This window comes from Orcinus orca, chromosome 11, assembly GCF_937001465.1.
Source record: "Orcinus orca chromosome 11, mOrcOrc1.1, whole genome shotgun sequence".
Classification (NCBI taxonomy): Eukaryota; Metazoa; Chordata; class Mammalia; order Artiodactyla; family Delphinidae; genus Orcinus; species Orcinus orca.
The window spans coordinates 23,294,153-23,316,302 of NC_064569.1; the positions used below are offsets into that span (position 1 = coordinate 23,294,153).

Below are 22,150 nucleotides of genomic sequence, written 5' to 3' on the forward strand. Positions count from 1 at the left end.
GATATTTTATCTTCATATATTGGTGGATTTGAGTTGTTAACACTTTTTTAAGTTTTTTTTTTTTCATCTATATTGATATGGGATGTTATTTCATATTTTACTCTCTGGTCTTTGGTTTTGGTATCAAAGTAATACCAAATACCAGTTTATTTCTCTAGTTTCTTAAAGAGTTCATAAAAAATTTCTATTTCTTTTTTGAATCTCATAGAATTCTCCAGTAAAGCCTTCTGCGCCTAAAGGTTTCATTGTAGAAGGTTTTTAACTATGAAATCAACTTCTTTAATAGACCTGGGTCTATTCAGTTTGTTTATTTTTCTGGAGTGACTTTTGGAAGTTTTCTATATTTCCAGAAATTTGTACATTTTATGTAAATATTTGAAATTATTGGCAAAACATTTTGTATAATGTTCCCTTATTATTTTAATACCTGTATGTTTCTAGAAATGTCCTAATATTGAAAAATTCTTCCATTCCTGATATTGGTAATTTGTGTCATTTTTTTGTTTTTGTTATCAATTTCATTGATATTTGGGAAGAATCATCTTTTGTTTTCTGTAATTTTGTCTTTTTGTATTTTCTATTTTATTAATTACTGTTCTTTGTTACTTTCTTTTTTGTGCTTGCTTTGAGTTTAATAGGCTCTACATTTTTAGGTTTCTTAAGGAGATAGATCAGTTATTTGACTCCTTTCTTGTTTTCTAAATATAAGTATATAATGTTTATAAATTTCCCTGAAAGCACTGTTGTAGCTGCATCCCCAAAATTTAGATATATAGTATTTCCAGTTATATTCACCTCAAAATATTTCTCAGTTTCTCTTGTGATATATAGTGGGTTATTTAGAATTGTGTTGTTTAATTATCAGGTATTTGGGGGAATTTCCAGATTTATTTCTTACATTGCTTTTTAATATGTTTCTTCTGTGCTTAGAGAAGATACTTTGTATGATTTCAGTATTTTTAAATCTATTGAGACTTGTTTTATGGCTCAGAATAGCATTTATCTTTAAATGTTTCATGTGCACTTGAAAAGAATGTCTAATGTTCACCTGTTATGTAGAGTTTTTCAGATGTATTGGTTAGATCAAAGTGATTGGTAATACCGTTCAATTCATCTACATATCCACTGATTTTCTTTCTACTTATTTCATCAATTACTTAGAGAAGAGTGTCAAAATCTCTACCTTATGATTTTTAGTTTATCTGTCATTTCAGTTTTATCACTCATTGCTTCATGTATTTTAAAATCTGTTCTTAGATGCATTTATATTTAGTATTGTTATGTCTGCTTGAAGAATTGTCTTCTTTGTCATTATGAAATCTCTTTTAATATATTTTTTGTTTTGTTTTAGACAATACATTTTAAACTAAACATTTGTAGTACATGGTATTTGGAATAATATATCACATTATGAAGGTATCCCCCATTTAAGAAAATTATCCATTCATTCATTCAGCAAATATTTGTGCACATACAATGTACCAGGCCCTGGAAATACGTGAGTGAACCAAACAGACAAAAGAATCTCTGCCTGTAGTAATTATTTGTTGCTATTTTAAATGGGGTTTAACTTGGGCAAAGTTTCTCCAGTGACCTCTACCAAATTTCTCCTTTGTAAGTCTACAATGGGAGAATATAAATATATTGATATTTTTCTCCAATTTCCAATTTGTATTTTGCAAGCATCTGCTTTTATTTTTTAAAAAAATTTTATTGAAGTATAGTTGATTTATAATACTAGTAACAGGCGTACAACATAGTAATTCAATATTTTTATAGATTATACATCACTCAAAGTTATTACACAATAATGGTTATATTTTCCTGTGCTGTACAAGATATCCTTGTTGCTTATTTATTTCATATATATTAGTTGTGTCTTTTAATCCCATAACCGTATCTTGCCCCTTCCCCCTCCCCTCTCCCCACTGGTAACCACTAGTTTGTTCTCTGTATCTGTGAGTCTGTTTCTGTTTTGTTATGTACATTTGTTTGTTTTATTTTTCAGATTCCACATATAAGTGATAACCTAGGGTATTTGTCTTTCTTTGTTTGACTTATTTCACTAAGCATAATACCCTCTAGGTTCATCCACATTACTGCAAATGGCAGAATTTCATTTGTTTTTATGGTTGAGTAATATTCCATTGTATATATATATATAGCATATCTTCTTTATACATTATCTGTTGATGGACACTTAGGTTGCTTCTATATCTTGGCTATTGTAAATAATGCTGCTGTGAACATTGGGGTCCATGTATATTTTTCAAATTAGTGTTTTCATTTTTTTTGATATATAGCTAGCAGTGGAATTGCTGGATCATATAGTAGTTCTATTTTTAGCTTTTTTGAGGAACCTCCATACTGTTTTCTATAGTGACTACACCAGTTTACATTCCCACCAACAGTGTACTAAGGTTCCGTCTTCCCCACATCCTTGATGACATTTGTTATTTCTAGACTTTTTGATGATAGCCATTCTGACAGGTGTGAGGTGATATCTCTTTGTTGTTTTGATTTGCATTTCTCTGATGATTAGTGATGTTGAGAGTCTTTATGTACCTGTTGGCCATCTGTGTATCTTCTTTGGAAAAGTGTATATTTGGGTTATGCTCATTTTTTGATTGGGTTTTTTTTTTTTTGATATTGTATTTTACGAGCTGTTTATATATTTTGGATATTAACTCCTTATTATTTGTATCATGTGCAAATATATTCTTTTGTTAAGTAGATTGTCTTTTTGTCAGTGGTTTCCTTTGCTATGCAAAAGTTGTTAAGTTTAATTAGCTTTCATTTGTTTATTTTTGCTTTTGTTTCTTTTGCCTTAGGAGACAGATCCAAAACAATATTGTTGTGATTTATGTCAAAGCATGTTCTGCCTATGTTATCTTCTAGGACTTTTATGGTTTCAGGTCTTACATTTAGGTTTTTAATCCACGTTGAGTTTATTTTTGTGTATAGTGTGAGGAAATTTTCTAATTTCATTCTCTTACGTGTAGCTGTCCAGTTTTCCCAGCACCACTTGTTGAAGAGTTTGTCTTTTTTGCATTGTATATTCTTGCCTCCTTTGTCATAGATTAATTGACCATAAGCATGTGGGTTTATTTCTGGGCCCTCTATTCTTTTGCATTGACCTTTGTGTCTATTTTTATGTCAATACCATGGTGTTTTGATTACTATAGCGTTGTAATATAGACTGAAGTTAGGGAGCATGATACCTCCAGCTTTGTTCTTTCTCAAGATTGCTGTGATAGTTTGGGGTCTTTTGTTGTTCCATATAAATTTTAGGATTATTTGTTCTAGTTCTGTAAAAAATTTCATGGGTATTTTGATAGGGATTGTATTACATCTCTAAATTGCTTTGGGGATTATGGCCATTTTAGCAATATTAATTTTTCCAGTTTAAGAACACTAGATATCTTTCTATTTCTTTGTATCATCTTCAGTTTCCTTCATCAGTGTTCTGTAGTTTTCAGAGTATAGGTCTTTCATCTTCTTGGTTAAGTTTATCCCTATGAATTTTATTCTTTTTGATGCAATTTTTTTTTCCCTGCATTGCATGACTTGTGGGATCTAAGTTCCCCGACAAGGGAGTGAACCCAGCCCCTTGCAATGAAAGCATGAAGTCCTAACCACTGGCCCACCAGGGAATTCCCTGATGTAATTTTGAATGGAATTGTTTTCTTGCTTTCTCTTTATCATAGTTAATTTTTACTGTATTGAAAGGAAAAATATTTCTATATATCTTGTATCCTACAACTTTGCTGAATTATTTATTATTTCTAATAGCTTTTTGTTGGAGACTTTAGGGTTTTCTGTACACAGTTTTATATCAACTGCAAAGAGTGACAGTTTTACTTCTTCCCTTCCAATTTATGTTTTATTTCTTTTTCTTGTCCAATAGTTGTGGCTTGGAATTCCAATACTATGTTAAATACAGGTGGCAAGAGTGGCCATCCTTATCTTGTTCCCGATCTTAGAGGAAGGTTTTCAGCTTTTTACCTTGGAGTATGATGTTAGGTGTGGGTTTGCCATAAATGACCTTTATTATGTTGAAATATGTTCTCTCTGTACCTGTTTTAAACAGGTAGTCATTTAAGTTTAAACATATCCTAAAATATCTGCACTTTTTACTCCCCTCTGCTACATTTTGTGTTTTTGATGTGATATTTTACATCTTGATGTTTATCCATTTACTGATTATTATAGCTATACTTCAATTTACAGTATTTCTTCTTTTAATCTTCATTCTAGTTTATGCCTTTACTATGTATTTGCCTTTATTAGTGGGATTTTTTTCTTTTCTATAGCTTCTTACTTCTTGTTATAACCTTTTCTTTTGCACTTAGAGAAGACCCTTTAACATTGGTTTTAGGGTAGGTTTAGTATTGATGAAACTCTCTTAGTTTTTGCCTGTATGAGAAGATATTAATTAATTAATTAATTAATTTTAATCTTTCCTTCAATTGTAAATGATAATGTTGCTGGGTAGAGTATCCTAGGTTGTAGGTTTTTCCCTCTTAGCACTTTGAGTTTATTACGCCACTCCGTTCTGGTCTGCAAAGTTTTTGCAGAAAAATCAGCTGATAGCCTAATGGAGCTTCCCTTGTATATGGGTCTTTGGTTGTCTTTTGCTGCCTTTATCTTTATCTGCCTTTCTCTCTTTATCTTTAACTTTTGCCATTTTAATTATGATATGTCTTGGTGTGAGTCGCTTTGGGTTCAACTTGTTTGGGACCCTTTGTGCTCCCTATATCTGGATATCTGTTTACTTCCTTAGATTTGGTAAGTTTTCAGCCGCAGTTTTATCAAATACAATTTTGACCCCCTTCTCTTTCTCTTCTCCTCTGGCAGTCCTATGATGTGAATGTTGGTATGCTTGATGTTGTCCTAGAGATCCCTTACACTGTTCTTATTTCTTAAATTTGTTTTTGTTTTTCTGATTGAGTGATTTCTATTATTCCTTCAGACCACTTATACATTCTTCTTTATCACCTAGTCTGCTGTTAATTCCTTCTAGTATGTTTTTCATTTCAGTTATTGTATTCCTCATTCTGGCTGGTTCTTTTCTATAATTTCTATTTAGCTTCTTGTTAAATTTCTCACTGTGTTCATCTATCCTCTTTTCTAATTCAGTTAGCATTCTTGATACTAATGATTTGAACTCTTTATCTGATAAATTGCTTATTTCTGTTCATTAGTTGCTTTTTCATTTTGTTTCCTCTTTCTTTTTCAATGGAAACAACTTCCTCTGTCTTCTCATTTTGCTTACTTTCTCTGTCTCTATGAAAGTAGGTGAAGCAGTTACCGATTTCTGTCTTGTAGGGGTGTCTTTGTGTGGGAGTTTCCCTCTACAGTCCACATGTGCCCAGTGGCTGCAGTAGGATAGCTGGATCTGACATGAACACAAGTTACATCTTTTCCCTGGGGTGTGCTGGCAGCTATCACCTTGGTAGGAGGTGGTAGGTGCTAGGGCCAGAGCCAAGTGTGGGCCAGGGCTTCTTCTCTGCTCACTGGCTGCCACCATCTATTGGGATTGGGTCTCAAGTTGCTGGAGCAGAAGCTGTGAGGGTTGGGTCTAAGCTTGCTCCGTCCCATTTAAGTATGTGTTCTATCCCCTCTCAGCACCAGCACCCTTGCCACAGATGGGAGTAGTGCTGGAGCAAGAGGGGCTGATGCAGGCACTAGGTGTCAGTTTGGGCATAGGCTGTGGTGGTCGGGCCACAGTCAGAGACCCAGACTGCTCCTGATGCTCTGCCTGTATAAGCGCTGGTAATGGCTGTCCCCACCCCGTTCTGTTGTCTGTCCTAGTCTGAATAGCCTTTGTCCCTCACAGCTGAACTCTCCCCTCAGCTGCATCAGCCCTCACCCCATAGTGGAGCTGTGTTGTGAAGCAAGCGGGGCTGGAACCGTTGCTTGGTTCAGGCTGGGGTGCGCACCAGGGCAGTCACAGCAAACCGGCAAGCAACCTGCACAGTTTCAGTCTGCCGTCTCTGCCTTGTTGCAGGAATAAGCAAGCATGTGCAAGGTCCTCACAAGCAGAGCACAGGCTTTCCACAGGTCTCCTGCTAGTCCCACCAGCCCTCCAACTGAAAAGAGGACTGCTGTTTCTGGTGTCAGACCCTAGGGCTGGGCGCCTAACATGTGGCTCAAATCACTTACTTCTCAGGTAGGATCTCTACCCGTGTAATCTGTCTTCCCTTCCGAGTCCCCTCGCATGAGCACAAGCCTTGACCTGATTGCTTCTCTTCCCTCCCTACCCAATTCTGTGTGGATCTTTCTTACAGGCTTGTTTGTAAAGTATCTTTCTGCCAGTCTCCAGTTAGTATTCAGTGAGAATTGTTTCACTGTAAATGTAGTTTTGATGTGTTCATGGGGGAAGGTGAGTTCCTCGTCCTTCTACTCCATCTTGATCTCTTCTCCTAGATTTCTTACTTGCAGACAGTGCTGGAGGTGGTTTATCTTAGCATGCAGAGCCCAGGGTACAGAATCATAGCTTCTTTCTCCTGCTTCTGGCTTCACAAATTAGAAAACTGACTCTCAGCCTTGGCTGCCTGAAATCTCTGTCTTTATCCCCTGTAATATTTTTTGACCTGAAGTCTAATTTTTCTGATACTAATATAGCCACTTCAGCTTTATTTTTATTATTGATTGCATGGTATGTCTTTTTCAGCTGTTTAGCTTTATTTTTTTTTGTCTTCATAGCCAAAATGAATTTTTCGTGGCATGTAGTTAGGTCTTGATTTTTATTTAATGTGACAGTCTCTGCTTTAGTTCTTTAGATCCACTACATTTAATGTACTGATCAATATGGTCGAGTTTAAATATATTATTTCGCTGTTTGTTTTCCACTTTCCCTTTCTGTTTTTTTCCCTATTTTCTCTAAGTTATTTTAGATTTGAGGGTTTTTTAAAATTTAATTTTATGCTTACTAGGTGTATATTTTTGCCAATTAATTCATTGCTTTACGATCTACAATATATATCTTTTACTTATTAGTCTAATCTCAAATAATGTCATTCCATTTCATGTACAGTGTAAGAACTTTACAACAGTATAATTCCATTTCCTCTCATCGTTTGTGGTATTGATATCATTTAGTTTACTTTTACGTATTCTGTAAAGCAAACAATTCATTGTTATTATTTTTGCTCTGTGTAGTCAGGTATCTTTAAAATTTAAAAAGTTTTAAAATTTTTATAGGGGTATATTGCTTTACAATGTTGTGTTAGTTTCTGCGGTACAGCAGAGTGAATCAGCTATATGTATACGTATATCCCCTCTTTTTTGGATTTCCTTCCCATTTAGGTCAACACAGAGCACTGAGTAGAGTTCCCTGTGCTATACAGTAGGTTCTCATTAGTTATCTATTTTATACCTAGTATCAATAGTGTATATATGTCAATCCCAGTCTGCCAATTTATCCCCCGCTTACCCCTTGGTATCCTTACATTTGTTCTCTACATCTGTTTCTATTTCTGCTTTGTAAATAAGATCATCTATACCATTTTTTTCAGATTCCACATATATGCGTTAATATACATTATTTGTTTTTTTCTTTCTGACGTACTTCACTCTGTATGACAGTCTCTAGGTCCATCCACGTCTCAACAAATGACCCAATTTTGTTCCTTTTTATGGCTGAGTAATACTCCATTGTATATATGTACCACATCTTCTTTATTCATTCCTCTGTTGATGGACATTTAGGTTGTTTCCATGTCCTGGCTATTGTAAATAGTGCTGCAGTGAACATTGGGGTGCATATATCATAGTTTCCTCCGGGTATATGCCCAGTGCAGTGGTGGGATTGCTGGGTCATATGGTAGTTCTATTTTTAGCTTTTTTTTTTTTTTTTTTTTTTTTGGTGGTACGCAGGCCTCTCACTGTTGTGGCCTCTCCTGCCGCGGAGCACAGGCTCCGGATGCGCAGGCTCAGCAGCCACAGCTCCCGGGCCCAGCCGCTCCGCGGCATGTGGGATCCTCCCGGACTGGGGCGCGAACCTGTATCCCCTGCATCTGCAGGCGGACTCTCAACCACTGCGCCACCAGGGAAGCCCTTTTTTTAGTTTTTTAAGGAACCTCCATACTGTTCTCCATAGCGGCTGTATCAATTTACATTCCCATCAGCAGTGCAAGAGGGTTCCCTTTTCTCCATACTGTCTCCAGCATTTAATGTTTGTAGACTTTGATGATGGCCATTCTCACCGGTGTGAGGTGATACCTCATTGCGGTTTTGATTTGCACTTCTCTAATAATTAGTGATATTGAGCATCTTTTCATGTGCCTCTTAGCCATCTGTATGTCATCCTTGGAGAAATGTCTATTTAGGTCTTCAGCCCATTTTTGGATTGGGTTGTTTGTTTTCTTGATATTGAGCTGCATGAGCTGTTCGTATATTTTGGAGATTAGTCCTTTGTCAGTTGCTTCATTTACAAATATTTTCTCCCATTCTGAGGGTTTTCTTTTTGTCTTGCTTTCCTTTGCAGTGCAAAAGCTTTTAAGTTGCATTAGGTCCCATTTGTTTATTTCTATTTGTATTCTAATTAGGAGGTGGGTCAAAAAAGATCTTGCTGCGATTAATGTCAAAGAGTGTTCAAACTATGTTGTCCTCTAAGAGGTTTATAGTGCCTGGCCTTACATTTAGGTCTTTAATCCATTTTGAGTTTATTTTTGTGTATGGTTTTAGGGAGTGTTCTAATTTCATTCTTGTAGCTGTCCACTTTTCCCAGCACCACTTACTGAAGAGGCTGTCTTTGCTCCATTGTATATTTTGGCCTCTGTTGTCATAGATTAAGTGACTGTAGGTGTGTGGTTTTATCTCTGGGCTTTCTATTCTGTTCCACTGATCTATATTTCTGTTTTTGTGCTAGTACCATACTGTCTTGATTACTGTAGCCCTGTAAGTAGTCTAAAGTCAGGGAGCCTGATTTCTCCAGCTCCATTTTTTTTTTTTCCTCAAGATTGCTTTTGCTATTCGAGGTCTTTTGTGTTTCTCTACAAATTGTAAAATTTTTTGTTCTAGTTCTGTGAAAAATGCCATTGGTAATTTGATAGGGATTGCATTGAACCTGTAGATTGCTTTGGGTAGTATAGTGATATTCACAATATTGATTCTTCCAATCCAGGAGCATGGTATGTCTCTCCATCTGTTTCTGTCATCTTTGATTTCTTTCATCAGTGTTTTATAGTTTTTCTGAGTACAGTTCTTTTGCCTCCTTAGGAAGGTTTATTTTTTGTTCTTTTTGTTGCAATGGTAAATGGGATTTTTCCCTTAATTTCTCTTTCTGATCTTTTGTTGTTAGTGTATAGGAAAGCAAGAGATTTCTGTGAATTAATTTTGTATCCTGCAACCTTACCAAATTCATTGATTAGTTCTAGTAGTGTTCTGGTGGCATCCTTAGGATTTTCTATGTATAGTATCATATCATCAGCAAACAGTGACAGTTTTACTTCTTTTTTTCCAATTTGGATTCCTTTTATTTCTTTTTCTTCTCTCATTGCTGTGGCTAGGACTTCCAAAACTATGTTGAGTAATAGTGGCAAGAGTGGATATCCTTGTCTTGCTCCTGATCTTAGAGGAAATGCTTTCAGTTTTTCACCATTGAGAATGAAGTTTGCTGTGGGTTTGTTGTATATGGCCTTTATTATGTTGAGGTAGGTTCCCTCTGTGCCCACTTTCTGGAGAGTTTTTATCATAAATGGGTGTTGAATTTTGTCAAAAGCTTTTTCTGCATCTATTGAGGTGATCATATGTTTTTTATTCTTCAGTTTGTTAATGTGGTGTATCACAGTGATTGATTTAACTATATTGAAGAATCCTTGCATTCCTTGGGATAAATCTCACTTGATCTTGGTGTCCTTTTAATGTGTTGTTGGATTCGGTTTGCTAGTATTTTGCTGAGGATTTTTGCATCTATGTTCATCAGTGGTATTGGCCTGTAATTTTCTTTTTTTGTGATATCTTTGTCTGGTTTTGGTATCAGGGTGATGGGGGCCTCATAGAATAAGTTTGGGAGTGTTCCTCCCTCTGCAATTTTTTGAGAGTTTGAGAAGAATGGGTGTTAGCTCTTCTCTAAGTATTTGATAGAATTCACCTGTGAAGGTATCTGGTCCTGAACTTTTGCTTTTTGGAAGATTTTTAATCATAGTTTCAATTTCATTACTTGTGATTTGTCTGTTCATGTTTTCTATTTCTTCCTGGTTCAGTCTTGGAAGGTGATACTATGTCCATTTCTTTCAGGTTGTCCATTTTACTGGCACGTAGTTGCATGTACTAGTCTCTTATGATTCTTTGTATTTCTGCATTGTGAGTTGTAACTTCTCCATTTCATTTCTAATTTTATTGATTTGAGTCCTCTCCCTTTTTTTCTTGAGTCTAGCTAAAGGTTTATCAATTTGGTTTATCTACTCAAAGAGCCAGCTTTTAGTATTATTGATCTTTGCTATTGTTCTTTTCGTTTCTATTTCATTTCTTTCTGCTCTGATCTTTATGATTTCTTTCCTTTACTAACTTTGGGTTTTGTTTGTTCTTCTTTCTCTAGTTGCAAGGTTAGATTGTTTATTTGAGATTTTTCTTGTTTCTTGAGGTAGGATTGTACTGCTGTAAGCTTCCCTCTTAGAACGGCTTTTGCTGCATCCCATAGGCTTTGGGTCGTCGTGTTTTCATTGTCATTTGTTTCTCAGTATATTTTGGTTTCCTCTGATTTTTTCAGTGGTCCCTTGGTTATTTAGTAGCATGTGTCTAGTCTCCATGTGCTTGTGTTTTTTTACAGTTTTTTTTTTCCTGTAATTGATTTCTAATCTCATATCATTGTGGTTGGAAAAGATGCTTAATATGATTTTAATTTTCTTAAACCTACAGAGGCTTGATTTGTGGCCCAAGATGTGATGTATCCTGGAGAATGTTCCATGTGCATTTGAGAAGAAAGTGTATTCTGCTGCTTTCAGATGGAATGTCCTGTAAATATCAATTAAATCTATCTGGTCTAATGTATCATTTAAGGCTTGTGTTTTCTTATTAATTTTCTGTCTGGGTGATCTATCCATTGGTGCAAGTGGAGTGTTAACGTGCCCCAGTATTATTGTGTTACTATCGATTTCTACTTTTACGGGTGTTAGCACTTGCTTTATGTATTGAGGTGCTTCTGTGTTGGGTGCATGAATATTTACAGTTGCTATATCTTCTTTTCAGATTGATCCCTTGATCATTATGTAGTGACCTTCCTTGTCTCTTATGACAGACTTTATTTTAAAATCTATTTTTTCTGATATGAGTATTGCTACTCCAGCTTTCTTATGATTTCCATTTGTATGGGATATATTTTTCCATACCCTTACTTTAGATCCGTATGTGTCCTTATGTCTGAAGTGGGTCTCTTGTAGGCAACATACATATGGGTCTTGTTTTTGTATCCATTCAGCCAGTCTGTGCCTTTTGGGTGGAGTATTTAATCCATTTACCTTTAAGTTAATTATCGATATTATGTTCCTATTACCATTTTCTTAATTGTTTTGGGTTCATTTTTGTAGATCTTTTTCTTCTCCTGTGTTTCCTGCCTAGAGATGTTCTTTTAGCGTTTGTTGCAAAGCTGGTCTGGTGGTGCTGAATTTTCTTAGCTTTTGCTTGTCTGTAAAGCCTTCGATTTCTCCATTGATTCTGAATGAGATCCTTGCTGGGTATAGTAATCTTGGTTGTAGGATTTTCTCTTTAATCACTTTAAATATAGCCTGCCACTCCCTTCTGGCCTGCAGAATTTCTGCTGAAAGATCAGCTGATAACCTTATGGGCATTTCCTTGTATGTCATTTGTTGCTTTTCTCTTGCTGCATTTTTAAATACTTTTTCCTTGTATTTAAGTTTTTTTGTTTTTTTTTCACAGTACGCGGGCCTCTCACTGTCATGGGCTCTCCCGTTGCGGAGCACAGGCTCTGGACGCGCAGGCTCAGCGTCCATGGCTCACAGGCCCAGCCGCTCCGCGGCATGTGGGATCTTCCCGGACCGGGGCATGAACCTGTGTCCCCTGCATTGGCAGGTGGACCCTCAACCACTGCACCACCAGAGAAGCCCTGTATTTAAGTTTTGTTTGTGTTTAATATGTGCCTTGGAGTGTTTCCCCTTGGGTTTATCCTGATGGGACTCTCTGTGCTTCCTGGACTTGATTGACTATTTCATTTAACATGTTAGGGAAGTTTTTGACTATAGTCTCTTCAAATGTTTTCTCAGACCCTTTTTATTTCTCTTCTTATTCTGGGACCTCTATAATTTGAATGTCAGTGCATTTAACGTTGTCCCAGAGGCCTCTGAGGGTGTCCTCAATTCTTTTCATTCTTTTTTCTTTATTTTGCTCCATGGCAGTTATTTGCACCATTTTGTCTTCCAGCTCACTTATCTGTTCTTCTGCCTCAGTTATTCTGCTATTGATTCCTCCTAGTGTATTTTTAATTTCAGTTATTGTGGTATTCATCACAGTTTGTTTTTTAGTTCTTCAAGGTCCTTGTTAAACATTTCTTGTATTTTCTGCATTCTATTTCTGAGATTTTGGGTCCTCTTTACTATCATTACTCTGAATTCTTTTTCAAGTAGATTACCTATTTCTTACTCATTTATTTCATCTTGTGTGTTTTTACCTTGCGCACTCATGGGAACATATTTCTCTGTCTTTTCATTTTGTCTAACTTATTGTGTTTGAGGTTTCCTTTCCACAGGCTGAAGGCTCATAGTTCCTCTTGCTTTTGGTGTCTGCCCCCAGTGGGTGAGGTTAGTCCAGTGGCTTGTGTAGGCTTCCTGGTGGGTGGGACTGGTGCCTGTGTTCTGGTGGGTGGAGCTGTATCTTTTCCCTCTGATGGGCAGGGCCGAGTCAGGTGGTATGTTTTGGGGTGTCTGTGGGCTTTATGACTTTAGGTAGTCTATCTGCGGATGGGTGGGTTTGTGGTCCTGTCTTGCTTGTCGTTTGGCATGTGGCATTCAGCACTGGAGCCTGCAGACAGTTGGGTGGAGCTGGGTCTTGGAGTTGAGACAGAGACCTCCAGGAGAGGTCTTGCTGATGAATATTCCCTAGGGTCAGGAATTCTCTGGCATTCCAGCATCCTGGACTTGGCGCTCCCATCCCAGAGGCTCAGGCCCAATTCCTGGACTGGGACCCAAGGCTCCCCACACACCACAGGGCTTCACTGTCCTTGAATTTCTTGATTTCCACAATTTCATGCGTTTACTGCCTTAACTCTGCCTCCTCTATCCACATTCCTTTGACACCTGGTAGGGCTGTCTTTCCTTTCTCTTTTAATTCTGAAAGGAATTTTCCCTATGAAGAGGCATTCACACTAATGTCTTACCTTGTGTCTGCATTTAAGTACTATTTCATAGGCTCCTTCACCTCCACCCCCAATGATCTCAGATTTATTCATCACATTACCAATGTTAGGAATCTTGATGAAGAGAAACTCCTCTTTTGATGCAAGTCACAGAGCATGGCATCAAAAAAGAACTTCTAAGAAAATTGTGCAGTAAGTAGAACAAAAATGTCCGAAGTAAGAAATTCTCATGGGTTGGCAGGAACTTTCACATATTTGTCCTAATGTGAAGTATTAAACGATTCCCCCACCTAGTTCCCTACCTGCAGCCGGGGACCCCATAGCTTCTGAGGGTGGCTTTGCCACTTTCCGTCTTTAAATTTTTGTATTTATTCTCATGTTTATCATTTCTGGCACTCCTAATTCCTTTTGTGCAGATCTAAATTCCAATCTAGTTTCATTTTTCTTGTCTCTGAAGAATTTTCTTTAACGTTTCTTTTAGTGCTGGGCTGCTAGCAAAGAATTCTCTGAGCTTTTGTTTGTCTTGGAAAATGTCTTGTTTTCCCCTTCAGTTTTTCATGATATTTTCTCTGGGCAAAGAATTGTATGCTGCCATATATTTTTTTCCTTTCAGTACTTTAAAAATATTTACCAATTGTCTTTTGGCTTACCTGGTTTCTGACAAGAAGTCTGCTTTTATTCTTATTTTAGTTCTTTTGTATGTAATGTGTCCCCTTTTTTGGCTTGTTTAAAAAATTTTCTCTTAGTTTTTCACAAAAGAATATGATGTGCATTGCTATGATTTCTTTATGTTTGTTCTGCTTAGCTGTTGTTTAGATCTCTGGATCTCTGGGTTTTTAGTTTTCATGAAATACAGAAAATTTTCAGCTATATTTCTTCATATATTTTGTTCCACACCCTTTCCTTTCTTTTCTGAACCTCCAATTACACATGTTTTCGACTACTTGATATTATTCCAGTTTTTCTCAGTATTGTTTCTTTTTCTACTTCATTTTGAATAATTACTGATGTAATTTTTAAACTTCATGATCTTGTCTTCTGTAGTGTTTAATCTGCTGTTAATCTCATCCTCTGTATTTTTTGTTTTAGAAGTTCTCCTCTGGAAGTTCCATTTGAGTTTTTTTTACATCTTCCATGTTCCTTATAACCATGATCATTTTATCTTCTAGTTCTTAAACATATGAAACATATTTATAACAGCTGTTCTCATGTCTTTGCTTATTGCATCATCTTGTTAATTTCTGTTTTTAATTGAGTGATTTTTTTCTTGGTTATAGGTCCTATTTTCCTAATCTTTTTGTATACCTGTTAGTTTTTGACTGGATTAAGACATTTTGAATTTTATCTTGTTGATTGCTGAATTTTGTTGTATTATTTCAAATAGTGCTGTATTTTGTTCTGGCTCTAAGTTATATTACGTGGATTCAGTTGGATTATTTTGAGGCACATTTTAAGATTTGTTAGTGTGGGTCCAAAAAAGCCTTTTGTTGTGTCTAATTTAGCCTCATTGCTTAGGAGATGCCCTCCAGAGGATTCACCTGAATGCTCTATGTATTAAGAGGTTTATCCACTCTGACTGATAGGAATACAGACTATTGCCAGCTTGCGTGGGCTCCAGATGTTCTGCTTACTTTTGTTTTTCTTTTTCTATCATTGTGTAGTTTTCTCTCATGTGTGTAGAGGTTAGTACTCCACCCAAGACTTGAGCAGACCTTTCTATCTCTAGAGTTCTTATTTGGTGTAGTTCTCTCTTCTCAAGTTCTTGGCCCTGGAAATTCTAGCTACCTTATAAATTTTAACTCTGTCTCCTCAATTCAGTGAGAGGCTTGGATTTCCCCGCCATATATTCCGGCTTGTAAACTAACAACAGTTTGTAAACTGGTCATTTGTAATGCTTACCTTGTTTGTTTCCTTTCTCTCAGGAGTTATAACTCTCTGCTGTCTGTTATCCACTATCTAAAAGCAATTGTTTCATATATTTTTTTCAGTTTTGTAGTTCTTTTAGTTGGGACATTAAATGTGGTCTGTCTCCATTTTGATTGAAAGTAGAATGCTGTCTGTATACTTTGCGGATATAGTTTAAACTTTTCTCCAAACTTTATCATACTTTTACTTTGAAGTAACCATAGTACAGAAATAATAGATACTCCAGTGGTGTGTGGTAGTAAAGATGTTTGTGAGTAAACTTCTGGTGATATTTAGAAAATTTTTTTTTTTGTTTTCATTCTTTTTATTTTTCTTTGCGGTACGCAGGCCTCTCACTGTTGTGGCCTCTCTCCTGTTGTGGAGCACAGGCTCCGGACGCAGCCATGGCTCACGGGCCCAGCCGCTCCACGGCACGTGGGATCTTTTTGGACCGGGGCACGAACCCATGTCCCCTGCATCGGCAGGCGGACTCTCAACCACTGCGCCACCAGGGAAGCCCCTCATTTATTCTCTTTATCTTTTATTCTGTGTTACATTTTATAAATATAACAAAGTATAAAGTATACTTTGTTATTTACTGTGAAAAGTAAAGTTTTTCCTTTTAACCTGTCATTAAGTCTTTGGGTAGAATTTACACACCAGGAATATGCACCATATTTTTTGGTCATTTCCTATATCTTAGACATATCACTTCCTACTCTTAGTAAACCTTAAGAAACCAGACATTTCTCATTTCTGCATCCATAATAGATCATTTTACTCAATAGCTATTTAGAAAACACCCAGTTATTTTACTATAATGTTTAGGATTTTGGTGTACAAATTTTATGTTGTTTGTTTAATTAGACATCCTCAGTATAGTTATAGGATTTCCCTGTTCATTTTCTTTTTTTTTTTGCGGTACGTGGGCCTCTCACTGTTGTGGCCTCTCCCGTTGCAGAGCACAGGCTCCGGATGCGCAGGCTCAGCGGCCATGGCTCACGGGCCCAGCTGCTCTGCGGCATGCGGGATCTTCCCGGACCGGGGCACGAACCTGTGTCCCTTGCATTAGCAGGCGGACTCTCAACCACTGTGCCACCAGGGAAGCCCTTCCCTGTTCATTTTCTGAAATGAGTCAGATCTAATCTTTCTTCAGATATGTTTTCTTTCTGACTAGGTAACAATCCCAGGGCTTTCCATCCTTGGTATTATTACCTTTCTCATTGTCTTCAAACTATACTAAGATAGCTACAATTGTACTTGGATGGCTTCAATGCTTTGGTCTTTTTAGGATTCATGCATGTGGTACCAAATACCACCAGTGACATCATTTCTAAAGCATGAGGGCTATAGATATACACAATTTAAAATTGTTTCTTTTGGAAACTCATCTGTTTTTCCATTCTTTCTTTATTTCTTCTGGAAATTATATGTGTTCTTCAATATGCAGGCTTTGACAAACTGAGTTTTGCCAGCCTATCCAAGGGAAAAGTCAGCACCTTACATAGAGCCAAAGTAGAGGAGGAAAAAATCCCCAATTTTTATGGCATTGTATCAGGAAATTGAAAGCACTGTGAAGAATATGTGTGCAGATATATGTAAACTTGTAGCTCTTGCATTGCTGCCTGTTTTTTTTTTTTTTTTTTTGCGGTACACGGGCCTCTCACTGTTGTGGCCTCTCCCGTTGCGGAGCACAGGCTCCGGACACGCAGGCTCAGTGGCCATGGCTCACGGGCCCAGCCACTCCGTGGCATGCGGGATCTTCCCGGACTGGGGCACGAACCCGTGTCCCCTGCATCGGCAGGCAGACTCTCAACCACTGCGCCACCAGGGAAGCCCTGCTGCCTGGTTTTTATTGTGTTCTCTTTATGTCCTTTATAAACTATATAATATAGGCCATGACAAGTCCCCCTTTTTTTCCTACTTATTTAAAGGTGTGGATGAATTTTTAGTGATGTTGAGGGTCAAGATTAACTTTCTGTTTTCTGTTAATATATGTAGTACCTATCTGATACTTCTGTACATAAGTGGAGTTTTTATGTAGTCTTTGCATTTTACCCTAGGCGGTGCTTCGTTCTAGACTGTGTTTGGCTCTGGTTTCATTTGGCTTCCTTTCTCTGGACCTCATACCTATTTAATGTACCCAGCTTAGCTTCTAGGGTTCCAGTGCAGCTGTATGCAACCCACATAGTTTGCCTGTCTCCTGAGCAATACCCCTTCCTCCATATTTATTCCTTCCTCTTTTGAAATGTACCTCTCTGGTATACTATTTCACTAGGGTATTATTACATAATTGGATAAATTGAGTATTCCTCACATATTAATGCTATTGCTACTGATAGTAGAGAGTGGTGCTTCCAGGAGATTTTAATTTATGTGTCATTAATATTATAATGTTAAGTACTTTGAGATTTGTTTTACTTTATTTTATTTTATTTTGAGGAGTTTTTAAGCTTTATATAAATTCTTACTGTGCGGAAACAAAAAATGTCTTCTTAAAACAAGGAAGTGGTGTCTTAAAACTGTTAGGCTCTCCTTGGAGAAGGTTATTTCTCTTGAAACTCAGGCCAGTGCAGGTATGTTTGCACTGTTTTCTTGGTAGGTCCAGATCAGGTGTTTTCATGGATGTTCTGCTTGTCCTAGAAAGAGAGGCTAAAGCTGAGTCTTCTCACTTGGGGAGTGCTTAAATGCTCTTCTACAAATCAGTGACCAGAATCATTTCATTTTGTGCCCATGTGGTTTCTGTGGGTGGTTTGTTGTTTTAAAAACTGTTTCAAAGAAGTGCATTTTTTTTTTTCCTGGCAATCATGTGTATCCTGTGTAAGTGTTTTTCATTATTAATAATTTTGAGAAGAACCAACTCCGGGTCATAATGCAGTTGGCTTAAGTCATGGGGTTTTATCAAGTCATCCCGTATGATTTTTGTCTGGTTTGCCAAGATTCATTAATTTGAAGTTCCCAAAGGACAGGGTAATGGTTTCCTCTCCTGTTTCTCACTGTCATCAACCTGTTTTTGGAAATTATTTCTATCAATTTTATCTAAATAATAGTCTTTAAAAGAAATTCATGAGATATTTAATTTCTTTTAGGTCTATATGTTGGTTTTACTTTTGGGGATTATTTCCCCCCTATTTCCTATTCTATATAGAATTCCTATTTCTGATTATGACTTGAATTCCAGCTTTCTCATTGTGCTTTAATTTTCATCTTCTTCATTTAGGGTTAGTGGTTAGATATCGTCTTTAATTGAATTTCAAAGTGGTTACGTTTTTGTCGTTTTCCATTCCCTGTCCAACAGTGACGGTTTGCTTCTGTAGGTGTACTGAAACCTTTCAATAGTGAATTTGGGTTTAAAGAGAAGTTAAACGGAATTTTTGAGTTATTTCAAAATTGTAACATCATGCTATTTGCATTGCTGGCAGTGGTGGAGATTTTCGTAAAAGTGAAGTTTTATAGGAAAAGCTTCATGTCATTGGCTTGTATGTAGCCTTGGAAGGCATCCTGAGTATTTGGCTAGCGCAGATTTACAACTTTAAATAGTCTGCATAAGTATTCTAGTTAACAAGTGAATATTATTTATAATTAGGAATTAACTAGAAAGAAGATTTGGAGATGACCTGAACTTTCTACTTTAACAGAAGGGAAAACTGAAACCGACATAGATTAGGTGACCATCTGTGATAACGCTGTAATTTAGTGGAAGAGTTAGGGCTAGAGCCCAGGGCTCTTAGTGCTCTTTCTACTACCTTAGGATCTCTTAACATCTTATCTCCAACAAAATAACAATTTTGAAGAGTAAAATGAAATCAAGTCCCTGGTTTTAAAATACCCAAACACATTTTATTTTTCTGATATAAATTTGAGTGATAAGATAAATTTACAAATTTACAAATTTATACCACATTCTTCCTCTTGACCTATAAAGCAGTACTGACTGTCTCTGAGGTTGTCACTTGGTTATTTGAAGAAGGAAATTATTTGGCCATTATTTTATTGAAGTGTATTTTCATCGTATTAAAGGAAATTTAAAAACTTCCCCAAAGGTAGGAAATTATGCAAATAAGAACCTCCTGTATTGGCTAACTGTTGATTGTGTGTTTAGCATTATTCCTCTCCTATCTACCTTTCTAACAGAACCTGTTTGTTCAGGTATCCAACCCTCCTTCACTTGACTCAGAGAAAGGAGTCTTCCTTCACTTGACTCAGAGAAAGGAGTCTTCATTCCGAGTTCCAGAATTGATTCTAGTAAGTCTAAGTGAAACATGGTACTTCCCTTCCTTTGCTAGTGATAGGTTCAAAGATGAGAAGATTACAGTCTCAAACTATTTTGCTTTTACTTCCAGCCTGTGGATGAAGTTACACATAGGAGGTCAGGTCCAAGGGAATTACAGAGAGTTTCTGAAGCTCTGACTTGTAGTGTTTAGAGCCTGCTCTACCCATACTTCTTGTCATATGAGATAATGGTTATGCATTTCCTTGTTGCTTAAGCCAGTTTCCTTTTGGAATTTTCTGTTACTTCCAGATTAAAGTATGCTATCTGATGCATCTCCTAGTACTTTTCACTGTGAAAGAAGATTCAATAAGAATTATGTTTTGGTGACTAAACTGATATGAATTCAGGGAAAAAGGAACACTTAAAATAGAATTGAAACTAGGAGAATCTTTTAAGAGATTTTTGACTGAGAAAATCATAAAATTGTGGCTCATAAGCAAGATAAAGCACTTTTTTACCTTTCATTCTTGCATCTCCACTGAACTTTTCTTTTACCCGTGACCTTCTATATCCAGTGGTTTGTATTCATTCCTTATCTTCTTTGACCTCTATTATATTATACCTGTTTTTATTCTTGTACACTTTTTTCCTTATGACTTTTAGGGTATCATTCTATCTTTCTATATGATCATTCCTTTTAAATTTCTTTTGCCGATTTATTTTCCTCTATGTATCTCTTGAATAGTAATGGTTTTCTTCTTGGCCTGATTTTAAAGAAAAATTTCATTATTTAGAATAGACTTAGAGAAAAATTGTGAAGATAATACAGAGAGTTCTCATATACTCCATACTCAGTTTTTCCTATTATGAATAACTTACACCATTAATGCTACATTCATTAAAATTAACGAACCAGTGTTCATACATAATTGTTAACTGAAGTCCATACTTTATTCAGATTTTTGTAGTTTTTGTCTACTGTCCTTTTTCTATTCCAGATTTTCATAAAGGATACTGAGGCAGGAGATAGATGGGCCCCAGGCTGAATAGCTGGAATCTGTCCCCTGTGGACAAATACTCTAAGATAAAGATAAGAGCAAGAGCAAGGAGGAGCTGAGTCCTGCTTGGATAAAAGATAAAGAGACCACATATGGCTCATCCTTGAAAGAGACCACATATGGCTCATCCTTGAAAGAGACCACATATGGCTCATCCTTGCGGTCAAGGAGACCTCCCCAGCTCTACATGCGCAGAAAGTCTCCTTGGGGGCCAAGGGTGGGGGGTGCCACCCCATAATAGGTGGTGTCAACCTCCTCACAGGCCTCTGCACTGGAATTCATCTTGGCAAAAAGATGCGCACACATCTCAGGGAGGGCCCTAAGACAGGTCAGATGTGGAAAAGAAATGAGATAATTGACCAAAGGTAAACAAAGACCGGGAAGAACCCTCACATATAAGTGATTTGAATCGCCTTTCTGGTGCACTCCTCTTCATAAGGGAGGATGCCCACACCCTTTCTCTCCCGGTGTGTATCTCTACCTTGCTTCTGTCTTAAATAAACAAACTGTTTCTCTTTGTGCTTTCCCACTTGTTGTGCTGTGTCTTTAATAATAAACTTTGTACCTATTTTTACAGTTTTTGCTTCCTTGAGAAATTCATTTTTCAATGGGGACAAGAGCCAGGGCAACTTTGCTTCTAGCCTCTAGCTCCTGGTGGACTGGTGGCTAGGATTCCTGGTTTTCACGCAGGCTACCCAGGTTCAGTTCCTGGGGAGGGAACTAAGATCTTGTTTGAAGCCACTGCTCGCTGCTGTCTTCTTGAGATCAATACCATATTACATTTAGTGGTCATGTGTCCTTAGGTTCCTCTTATGCTGTTTTATGTTTTTTAAACTTTACTTCTTTTTGATGACCATGACAGCTTGTTTTTAGAAGCACTGGTCACATATTTTGTAGATTGTCCCTCAGTCGAGGTTGTGGTTTTTCTCATGTTTAGAATAGGGTTATGGGTTTTGGGGATAAAGACTACAGAGGTGAAGTGCCATTTTTGTCATGATATGTCAAGGGTACATACTGTCATCATGAGTTATTGCTGATATTGACTTGGATCATCTGGCTGAGGTGGTTTTTGTCAGGCTTCTCTGTTTTAAAGTTATTCTTATTTTTCCTCCTTTCTGTATTGTACTCTCCAGAAGGAAGTCACTATCTGCAGCCTATACTTAAGGGGTGAGGAGTTCCACCTCCGTGAGGGTACAGTATCTATATAAATGATTTGGAATTCTTCAGAAAGGAAAATTAATCAATTTCCCGCTACTTACATATTTATTTATTTAATATCAGTATGGACTCATGGATATTTTCTACTTTGCTTGGCCTAATATTTTAACTGCTCTATGTATATTGATAATTTCTAAATATACTTATTCTAGCCAGTCTTCCCACCTGTCTTTAGAAAGAACTCTTTCTAGTTAACTTCCTGTTGGACCTTTTCCCTTTGCTTTTTTTATTGAAACCTCAAACTAAATGTGTCCATATTGCCTAAGCTCAACCTAATCATTTTATACCTCATCTCATTTTCTGCCTCATTTCTTCCACCCAAACTTACTTTTCCACCTGCTTGCTCAAGCTAGAAACCAGTGAAGTCCTTTAGTTTTTTTCCCTTATTCCCACTGCCTCGGTAGCTCTCATTTAGATTATATTTGTCTGTTGCATTTCCCT

General features: G+C 37.0%; 1 protein-coding gene across 31 annotated transcripts in view; it reads left to right on the forward strand.

Moving 5' to 3' along the window:
* Positions 1-22,150, forward strand: part of CCDC91 (coiled-coil domain containing 91) — a 410,464-nt gene that overhangs the window by 23,430 nt on the left and 364,884 nt on the right. The window contains exon 2 of one of the 31 annotated variants that reach the window (XM_049694203.1): positions 10,867-10,964. The exons of 29 other annotated variants lie outside the window; for them this stretch is intronic. The gene's annotated coding sequence lies outside the window, so the exon portion shown is untranslated. Of the gene's footprint in view, positions 1-10,866; positions 10,965-19,355; positions 19,466-22,150 lie in introns of those variants that run through there. One more of the 31 variants, XM_049694204.1, reaches the window with a different exon arrangement.